Source organism: Arachis hypogaea, chromosome 13 (genome assembly GCF_003086295.3).
Source record: "Arachis hypogaea cultivar Tifrunner chromosome 13, arahy.Tifrunner.gnm2.J5K5, whole genome shotgun sequence".
Taxonomy (NCBI): Eukaryota; Viridiplantae; Streptophyta; class Magnoliopsida; order Fabales; family Fabaceae; genus Arachis; species Arachis hypogaea.
This window is the reverse complement of record NC_092048.1, coordinates 108,891,585-108,902,725: the sequence shown is the minus strand read 5'-3', so window position 1 is coordinate 108,902,725 and position 11,141 is coordinate 108,891,585. Positions and strand designations below refer to the sequence as shown.

Genomic DNA, 11,141 nt, shown 5'->3' with positions numbered 1-11,141 from the left:
AAATTTCTTTTAATATTTCAAAATCTTTTTTAATTATTTTCTGAAATTCTTCCCCTCTTCTCACATCCTTCTATTTTAAAGGACTAAGACTCCTCATCAAGGTACAATTCGAACTCATTCCCTCTTGATAAGTTATCCTTCTCTTCTCGCAACCACTCTCTCTTCTATTCTTCTTTTCCTCTAGACACCTCAGAGAATCTCTAATACTGTGACATAGGAGTTCCCTATTCTTGCTTTCTATCATAGCAGGGAACAAAGATAAAGGCATACTTGTCAGCTGATCTGAACCTGATAAGACCTTTGATGAGAAGCTTAGAAGCAAAGAACAATTCTCCTTTAAGGCCTAACAGACTTCAGAAGAGAAAACCAGGCAGCAAAAACAAACAAATGCAATAATCAAGAAGGTGTTTTTTACTGTCACCTACTCCTTGATTCTATGGGAGAATGCATCTTATCCTCCTTGGAGCAAACAACTTGAGCTTAAGCCTCAATTAGTTTCTCTAATGCAATAGAATTGCAAGTTTCATGGACTTCCGTTGGAAGATCCTCATCAGTTCTTAGCTGAATTCCTGCAAATCTGTGACACTGTCAAGACCAATGGGTTGACCCTGAAGTCTACAGACTTATGCTTTTTCCTTTTGCTGTAAGAGACAGAGCTAGGACATGGTTGGATTCACAACCTAAAGAAAGCTGAACTCTTGGGAAAAGCTAGTCAATGCCTTCTTGGCAAAGTTCTTTCCACCTCAAAAATTGAGTAAGCTTAGAGTGGAAGTCAAAACCTTTAGACAGAAGGATGGTGAGTCCCTCTATGAAGCTTGGGAGAGATACAAGCAATTGATCAGAAAGTGTCCTTCTAACATGCTTTCAGAATGGAGCATCATAGGAATCTTCTATGATGGTTTGTCTGAACTATCCAAGATGTCATTGGATAGCTCTACTGGAGGATCTCTTCATCTGAAGAAGACGCCTGCAGAAGCTCAAGAACTCATTGAAATGGTTGCAAATAACCAATTCATGTACACATCTGAAAGGAATCCTGTGAATAATGGGTCAACTCAGAAGAAAGGAGTTCTTGAGATTGATACTCTGAATGCCATATTGGCTCAGAATAAAATATTGACCCAACAAGTCAATATGATTCCTCAGAGTCTGTCTGGAATGCAAGCAGTAACAGGCAGTACTAAGGAAGCTTCCTCTGAAGAAGAAGCTTATGATCCTGAGAACCCAGCAATGGAAGAGGTGAATTATATGGAAGAATCCTATGGAAACACTATAATCCTTCATGGAGAAATCATCCAAATCTCTCATGAAAGGATCAACAGAGACCTCAACAAGGTTTCAGCAACAATAATGGTGGAAGAATAGGTTTTAGCAATAGCAAGCCTTTTCCATCATCTTCTCAGCAACAGACAGAGAATTCTAAGCAAAACCCTTCTGACTTAACAACCATTGTCTCTGATCTAATCAAAACCACTCAAAGTTTCATGACTGAAACAAGGTCCTCCATTAGAAATTTGGAGGCACAATTGGGTCAGCTGAGTAAGAAAATTACTGAACTCCCTTCTAGTACTCTCCCAAGCAATACAGAAGAGAATCCAAAAAGAGAGTGCAAGGCCATAACAACATCTCACATGGCTGAACATGGAGAGGAGGAAGAGGCAGTGATTCCCACTGAGGAAGACCTCAATGGACACTCACTGACCTCCATGGAGTTCCCTAATGAGGAACCATGGGAATTTGAGGCTTACACTGAGACCATAGAGATTCCATTGAATTTACTTTTGCCATTCATGAGCTCTGATGAGTATTCTTCCTCTGAGAGGATGAAGATGTTACTGAAGAGCAAGTTGCTAAGTACCTTGGAGCAATTATGAAGCTAAATGCCAAGTTGTTTGGTAATGAGACTTGGAGGATGAACCTCCATTGCTCATCAAAGAATTGGATGACTTGACTAGGCAGAGATTACCTCAAAAGAGACAGGACCCTGGAAAGTTCTCAATCCCTTGTACCATAGGTACCATGACCTTTGAGAAGGCTCTGTGTGACCTAGGGTCAAGCATAAACCTTATGCCTCTCTCTATAATGGAGAAGTTAGGGATCATTGAGGTACAAGCTGCAAGAATCTCACTAGAGATGGCAGACAATTCAAAGAAACAGGCTTATAGACTTGTAAATGATGTCTTGGTAAAGGTTGAAGACCATTACGTCCCTGCTGATTTCATAGTTCTAGAGACTGGGAAGTGTATGGATGAATCCATCATCCTTGGCAGACCCTTCCTAGCCACAGCAAAAGCTGTGATTGATGTTGACAGAGGAGAATTGATCATTCAAGTGAATGGAGACTCCCTTGTGTTTAAAGCTCAAGGATATCCTTCTGTCACCATGGAGAGGAAGCATGAAGAGCTTCTCTCAATACAGAGTCAAACAGAGCCCCCACAGTCAAACTCTAAGTTTGGTGTTGGGAGGCCACAACCAAACTTTAAGTTTGGTGTTGAACCCCCACATTCAAACTCTAAGTTTGGTGTTGGGAGGTTCCAACATTGCTCTGAACATCTGTAAGGCTCCATGAGAGCTACTGTCAAGCTATTGACATTAAAGAAGTGCTTGTGGGAGGCAACCCAATCGTTACTATTCTATGTTAAATTTCTATTTTCCTTTGTTATTTTATGTTTTCTGTAGGTTGATGATCATGAAGTCACAAAAACAATTGAAAAAGCAAAAACAAAGTGAAAAATAGAATGAAAAATAGAACACCCTGGAGGAGACAGTTACTGGCGTCTAAACGCCAGTAAAGGTAGCAGAATGGGCGTTAAACGCCTAGTCTGGCACCATTCTGGGCGTTTAACGCCAGAAAAGGCACCAGACTGGCGTTTAACACCAGGAATGGGCAAGAAGCTAGCGTTAAACGCCAGAAATGGGTAGCAGCCTGGTGTTTAACGCTAGGATTGGCAGAAAAGGGCGTTTTGTACGCCACTTAGTGCAGGGATGAGATATCCTACCTACCCACCACTCTCTTTCTTCTTCACCCATTCACCAATCACCTCAATACCTCTTCCCCAAAACCCCTCACCTATCAAATCCCACCATTCTCTTCACCACTCACATCCATCCTTTATAAAACCCCACCTACCTCACCATTCAAATTCAAACCATTTTGCCTCCCAAACGCACCCTCTATAGCCGAACCATACACACCCTTCTCACCCCTATATAAACCCATCTTCACTCCTTCATTTTCACAAAACCTAAATAACACTTCTCCCCCTTGGCCGAATCACAACCCTACTCCATCTCCTCTATTTCTTCTTCTTCTACTCTCTTCTTTCTTCTTTGCTCGAGGACGAGCAACCTTCTCAGTTTGGTGTGGTAAAAGCTAAAGCTTTTTGTTTTTCCATAACCATTTATGGCATCGAAAGTCGGAGAAACCTCTAGAAAGAGGAAAGAGAAGCCAAAAGCTTCCACCTCCGAGTCACGGGACAAGGCATCATAGGCTAGTTTCACTAGGCATTTTTTCTGTTAGTTTTAGTTGTTTTATGGCATTTTCTTGAGCTTAAAGTAACCAAAAATGGTTAAATGAAGAACAAAGTAATGAACCATCCAAACAATATGATTTTGATGCAAATTCCATGAGTTTTAGTTATATTACTTAAATGCTATGAATGAAAGAATTCTCATGAAATTTTGCAAGACTTTGATGCAATTGTTTGGATGATTTCAGGGAAGAAGAGGCTAAGCAAGGAAGCAACAAAATCAATAAAGGAAGCTTGAATATCACATGTGGAGTTTAAGTTCCAGTTTAAGCCTAAACTGGAGCTTAAACGCCAAAATCATGAAGGATAAGAAATGCTGGGATTGAAGTTTAACCTCCAGTTTGACCTCAAACTGGAGGTTAAACGCCAGAATGAAAAGCCTCACTTAAGGAGTATTCCACGTTTAACCTCCAGTTTGACCTCAAACTGGAGGTTAAACGCCAGAATGAGTATGCCACCCAGGGAGGAGTTCCACGTTTAACCTCCAGTTTGACCTCAAACTGGAGGTTAAACGCCAGAACCAGGAAGAGTACCAGGGAGCCATTCCACGTTTAAGCTCCAGTTTGACTCAAACTGGAGCTTAAACGTGTTCGATAGCTTTTCTACTCCAGGGTTGCTCTCTCCATCTCCACGTTTAACCTCCAGGGCCACCATTCCAAGCTTCCACGTTTAACCTCCAGTTTGACCTCAAACTGGAGGTTAAACGTGTTCGACCTCCAGTATGCCTCCACCCTTTTCCACGTTTAACCTCCAGTTTGACCTCAAACTGGAGGTTAAACGTGTTCGACCTCCAGGGCTGCCTTTCCTATCTCCACGTTTAAGCTTCAGTTTAACCTTAAACTGAAGCTTAAACGTGTTCGACTACATGACTCTCCAGGGCTACCTTCTTCCATTTCCACGTTTAAGCTTCAGTTTAACCTTAACTGAAGCTTAAACGTGCTTCTACAAAAGGCCTCACTGGAAGTGCCTGGCGTTTAAGCTGCAGTTTAAGCTTAAACTACAACTTAAACGCCACTCTTGGAAAAGGTTTCTGGGCCAAAAATATTGTGATTTAAGTTAGTCTTTGAGCACAAATATTAACTTAAACTTACTTTGGTATGAAACCCAATTGAATATCATGGTTTATGGGATTGGGCCTGAAGGATTGATGAGTTTGAAATCTCAATTTATTGAGTCATGTGTCATTATTTGATTATCACTAAGTTGGCTCAATAAATGTTACAGGATTTGGATCAAAAACCTCATCAAGGTTATGGATCATAAACCCAAGGCAAAAGGAAAGCAAGGAGAGGCCTCAAAGCCCAAGAAGCACAACTGAAGCTCAATATAGAAAGTGTATAAATAGGATAGAAGTTAAGTTAGAAGGAACTTTTACTTTCACTTTTAGCTAGTTTTCCTTTTCTTTGTAATTGAATTCAGAGCTATGATTCACTAAACCCCCTTTCATTGGGTTAGGGAGCTCTATTGTAATTCAATGAATCAATAATAGTTTATCTTCTTCTTCAATCTTTTCTCTTGAATTTTGTTAGAAAGCTTCTCGATCTAATTCCATTGAGTAGTTGTCTTGGGAAAGAAACTACTCATACTTGGAATCCTTCGGAGCCTTGGGAAAGGAATGGAGGATTCATGCTAGAGAAGCTTTCTCACAGTGGATTGGATTGGGGTTTGGATGGATATTGTGACATGTAATCCTACCAAATTGTGGTTCATGAAATTGTGTGGTATAATCAGTGATCAAGCATCATCTCTTCTTATGAACATTTAAACCAAGGGATTGGGAATTTGTTTGTTTTTAGAGAGCATTGGTGAGCCAAGGAATTGGGATCCAATCATATAAGATTGCCAAGCAAAATTTAATGAACGCATTGGTTGAGGAAGAGATAAACATGTTTTGATTCGGAGATCTCAATATCTCCTATAACCCAATGAATTCCCCATTTCTGATTTCCCCTTTCTCTTTACATTCTGCAACTCAATTCATGCAATCACCCCCATTCCCTTTTAATTTCAGCAATTTACATTCTGCTCTTTAATTCATGCAATTTAAGATTCAGCCATTTAATTTTCTTGTCATTTACTTTTCCCGCCAATTTTACATTCCGCAATTCTCATCTCAAATCTTGATTCCGCTCAACTAGAACACACTTCTAATCCGAATTGCTCACTCAACCAATCCTTGTGGGATTCGACCTCACTCTATTGTGAGTTTTTACTTGACGACGATAACCGGTGCACTTGCCGGAAGGAATTTTGCCGATCGTGCAATTTCCTAAATCGTAGCATAACACGTTTATGCGCATCAAGTTTATGGCGCCGTTGCCGGGGATTGGTTTTCGATTGACAATTCTCAAATTGGAAGCTAACTAGATTGAGCAATTTTCTCTTGCTTTGTTAATTCTGTTCAAGATACTTGTTGAATTTTAATTTCTGCACTTGGTTACATGCTTTCCTTCTTTATGCCTTTAAACTCATGCAACTAACTCACTGACTCACTAACTGTTTGAATTAATTCCTCAATTGAGCTAACCATACTCTTCCATTAACCAAGAGTATTTCACTTGTTTGTGTTTGAGCTGTGTTCGTGTATGACAGGTAGGAGAGGAGAGACATCAACTCCTCCATATACCGAACCAGAGAGGACCCTTCATAGACTTAGAAGGGAAGCAAGAGGGAAGAGAGTAGTGGGAGAAGAGGAATCTGAAGGAGAATCTGAGGACAATTTTGAGGAAGCTTTAGATCTCAACATGGATAGAGAAGTTCACAACCATGAGAGAGCTGATGGAAACGATGCCATCCCTGAGAGGAGGGTTCTTAGTTCATACATAAACCCAACCTCTGGGAATTGTGGTAGTAGCATCCAGAAACCACCCATTCAGGCCAACAATTTTGAGCTCAAGCCACAGCTAATATCACTTGTGGAAAATCATTGTTCCTTTGGAGGAAGTGCTAATGAAGACCCAAACCAACATCTCACAAAATTCCTGAGAATTTGTGACACTGTGAAGTCCAATGGAGTCCAGGAAGATGCCTATAAACTGCTTTTGTTCCCATTTTCACTTAGGGACAAAGCAGCTAAGTGGCTGGAATCATTCCCAAGGGGGAGTCTAACAACATGGGATGAGGTGGAAAGCAAGTTTCTGGCACGTTTCTACCCTCCACAAAAGGTCAATAGGCTTCGATCTGAGGTTCAGACTTTTAGACAACAAGATGGTGAAACTCTCTACGAGGCATGGGAGAGATTCAAGGACTTGACAAGGAAGTGCCCACCAAACATGTTCCATGATTGGGTGCAACTGCACATCTTCTATGATGGGCTCTCTTATGAATCAAGGAAGGCTGTAGACCATTCATCAGGAGGTTCATTGAACAGGAAAAAGACTGTGGAAGAAGCCATTGAAGTGATCGAGACAGTGGCTGAGAATGAGTACTACTATGCATCAGAAAGGCACAACACTAAGGGAGTCATGGAGCTGAACCAGGTTGATACAATTCTAGCCCAAAACAAGGTGTTTGCCAAGCAACTAGCAGAGCTTACCAGGCAATTAGAAACAAAGCAAGTGGCTGCAATACACACACAAGATCAAGAGGAAGTAGGCATTGAAGGAGGTGATTGGGATGAGGTTAACTATGTGGGAAACCAACAAAGGCAATCATATGATCCACATTCCAACACTTACAACCCAGGCTGGAGAAACCACCCAAACTTTGGGTGGGGAAACCAACAAACCCAACCACAAAACCACAAACCTTACAACCACAACCAACATAACAATTCCACATACCAAAACTCCAACCAAAGATCATACCAAGCCACACAAAACACTTACCCCCAACCATCATATCATGGCCAAAATAATCAACATACCCAACCTAATCCGAACCAACAATTTCAAGATCAATTAAATCGGATAGAAGGAATGCTTGCAACCATGAGCCAAGACATAATTGAATTGAAAGCTTTTAAGGAAGAAGTAAATTCTAACTTGCAAAACCAAGGAGCTGCCATCCAGAAGTTAGAAAATCAAATTTTGTATTTGACTAAGCAAGCCCCTGGGACAAGCGGTTCTCATGCTGCCAAGGCTATTGCAAGGGAGGAATGTAAGGCCATAACCCTCAGAAGTGGAAAGAATCTAAAGGAGATTTCAAGGGAAACCACAGAGGATAAAGCAAAGGAAAATGTGAAAGACAAAGAACAAGGACAATCTGTTACACCGTTTGCAACAAAAGAAAAAGAAAAAGAGGTCTTGAAGCCTTACACACCTAAAGCACCTTATCCTCAACGTTTGATGAAAAGTGAAAAGGATGGCCAATTCTCCAGGTTCTTGGAGATTTTCAAGAAGCTTCAAATCAACATTCCCTTTGCTGAGGCAATAGAGCAAATGCCACTCTATGCAAAATTCTTAAAAGAATTAATGACCAAGAAGAGAAGCTGGAGAAATGAGGAAACTGTGTTGTTAACTGAAGAATGCAGTGCCATCATTCAGCACAAATTGCCTCAGAAATTGAAGGACCCAGGCAGTTTCCAAATCCCCTGCATCATAGGAGAAGTCATGGTGGAGAAGGCCTTGTGTGACTTAGGGGCTAGCATCAATTTGATGTCGCTAACAATGATGAGAAGAATGAAGATTGAGGAAGCCAAACCAACAAGAATGGCCCTCCAATTGGCAGATCGAACTTTTAAATTCCCTCATGGGATAGTTGAGGATTTGTTGGTGAAAGTGGGAGAATTTATATTTCCTGCTGATTTTGTAGTGTTAGATATGGAGGAAGAAGCCAAAGCTTCAATAATTCTGGGAAGACCCTTCCTAGCTACTGCTGGAGCCATCATAGATGTACAAAAGGGTGAACTCACTCTTAGACTACATGATGAGAAATTGGTGTTTAATGTATTCAAGGCAATGAGCTATCCATCAGAATCACTAAGGGAATGCATGAGGGTTGATGTAGTAGACATTGCAGTACAAGAAACTTTTGAGGAAACAATAAAGGAAGTGGCAGAGGAGGAGTTCACCAAGGATATTGAAGTTAGTGATATCAAGGGTGCTGACACAACCATGCTAAGCATGCCAGAGAAAGTGAAAGAAGAAAAGGAAGCACCAAAACCTGAGCTCAAAGCATTGCCCCCTAATCTCAAGTATGCATACTTGGGTAGTGATGAGAGTCACCCTGTTATCATTAGCTCGGCCTTGAGCCAAGAACAGGAAGAAGAATTGATCAAGGTGCTGCAAACTCATCAAGATGCCATTGGATGGACCCTAGCTGATTTGAAGGGGATAAGTTCATCCATATGCATGCATAAAATCTTGTTAGAAGAAGATGCTAGACCCTCCATTCAAGCTCAGAGAAGATTGAATCCCGTCATGAAAGAAGTGGTACAAAAGGAAGTCAGGAAGTTATGGCAGGCAGGGGTAATCTACCCCATTTCTGATAGCCCATGGGTTAGTCCCATCCATGTAGTTCCCAAGAAAGGTGGCATAACTGTGGTGCCAAATGAGAAGAACGAACTCATACCCACAAGAACCGTTACTGGGTGGAGGATGTGCATAGACTACAGGAAGCTCAATGAAGCCACCAGAAAAGATCATTTCCCACTCCCATTCATGGATCAGATGCTTGAAAGGCTTGCCGGACATGCTTACTATTGCTTCTTGGATGGATATTCGGGCTACAACCAAATAGTAGTTGATCCTAGTGATCAAGAGAAAACATCATTTGTTTGTCCATATGGAGTTTTTGCTTATAGACGCATGCCCTTTGGATTGTGCAATGCACCTGCCACTTTCCAAAGATGCATGCTGTCCATCTTTTCGGACATGATTGAAAAATTTATTGAGGTCTTCATGGACGATTTTTCTGTGTTTGGGGATTCTTTTCCCAGCTGCCTACACCACCTTGCCTTGGTGCTTAAGAGGTGCCAAGAGACTAACCTAGTATTAAACTGGGAAAAGTGTCATTTCATGGTCACAGAAGGAATAGTCCTTGGCCACAAAATCTCTAATAGAGGCATGGAGGTGGACAGAGCTAAGGTGGAAATCATTGAAAAACTACCTCCACCAAGTAATGTCAAGGCAGTTAGGAGCTTTTTGGGACACGCTGGTTTTTACAGAAGGTTTATTAGAGACTTTTCTAAAATAGCCAAACCTTTGAGTAACTTGCTTGTCTCTGATACACCCTTTGTATTTGATAAAAATTGCATGCTAGCCTATGAACTTTTGAAGCAAAAACTGTCCTCTGCACCTATCATTGCCCCACCTGATTGGAACTTACCTTTTGAACTGATGTGTGATGCATCAGACCTTGCTATTGGGGCAGTGTTAGGACAAAGGAAAGACAATTTGGTACATGTGATTTATTATGCCAGTAAAGTCTTGAATGCTAACCAAAGGAATTACACAACCACTGAAAAAGAACTCTTGGCAATAGTCTTTGCATTTGAAAAATTTAGATCTTATCTCATTGGATCTAAAGTCATTGTCTTCACTGATCATTCAGCTTTAAAATATTTGCTTGCTAAACAAGAATCTAAACCGAGACTTATTAGATGGGTTCTTTTGTTGCAGGAATTTGACATTGAAATCAAAGACAAGAAGGGTGTAGAAAACAAGGTGGCAGATCATTTATCAAGGATACCATGTGAAGAAGGAAGCACACATGTAAATGAGTGCTTTCCTGATGAACAACTCATGATAATTCACAAAGCACCCTGGTTTGCAGACATAGCAAACTTCAAGGCCACTGGGAGTTTACCTTTGGAATTTAACAAACATCAAAGGAAGAAATTGGTAAATGATGCCAAATACTTCATCTGGGACGAACCATACTTGTTCAAAAAATGTTCCGATGGCATACTCAGAAGATGCATATCCGAGGAAGAAGGAAGGGAAGTTTTATGGGACTGCCATGGCTCCACTTATGGAGGGCACTTTGCAGGAGAAAGAACAGCAGCTAAGGTGTTGCAGTGTGGTTTTTATTGGCCTACTATCTTCAAAGATGCAAAAGAATTAGTGAAGCACTGCCATGAATGCCAGAAAGCTGGGAACCTGCCAAGAAGAAATGAAATGCCACAACAATTCATTCTGGAACTTGAATTGTTTGATGTATGGGGGATAGATTTCATGGGACCCTTTCCCTCCTCATACTCAAATAATTACATTCTTGTGGCAGTAGACTATGTCTCTAAATGGGTTGAAGCAATAGCAACTCCAACCAATGATAATAAGGTAGTCATGAACTTCCTCAGAAAACACATTTTTTGCCGTTTTGGGGTTCCAAGAGCAATCATCAGTGATGGAGGAAGCCACTTTTGCAACAAACCATTAGAGGCATTGCTCCTAAAATATGGAGTCAAACACAGGGTAGCCACACCATACCATCCACAGACAAGTGGGCAAGCCGAAATATCTAACAGAGAACTCAAAAGAATCCTGGAAAAAACTGTGGGAACTTCGAGAAAGGACTGGTCGATTAAGCTAGATGATGCTCTTTGGGCATATAGGACAGCTTTCAAAACACCAATTAGAATGTCTCCTTACCAACTAGTATATGGAAAAGCTTGCCATCTGCCACTGGAGTTGGAGCACAAGGCATACTGGGCCTTGAAACTTCTGAACT

At 41.1% G+C, this 11,141-nt stretch overlaps 2 non-coding genes across 2 annotated transcripts; both read right to left on the bottom strand.

The window, feature by feature from the left end:
* Window positions 1–756: 756 nt before the first annotated feature.
* LOC112739579 (small nucleolar RNA R71) lies at window positions 757–864 on the bottom strand. The gene has a single exon (XR_003170511.1). It is a non-coding gene; the product is annotated as a small nucleolar RNA R71 (small nucleolar RNA).
* Window positions 865–6,700: 5,836 nt separating this feature from the next.
* LOC112739958 (small nucleolar RNA R71) lies at window positions 6,701–6,804 on the bottom strand. Its single transcript, XR_003170891.1, has one exon. It is a non-coding gene; the product is annotated as a small nucleolar RNA R71 (small nucleolar RNA).
* Window positions 6,805–11,141: the final 4,337 nt, after the last annotated feature.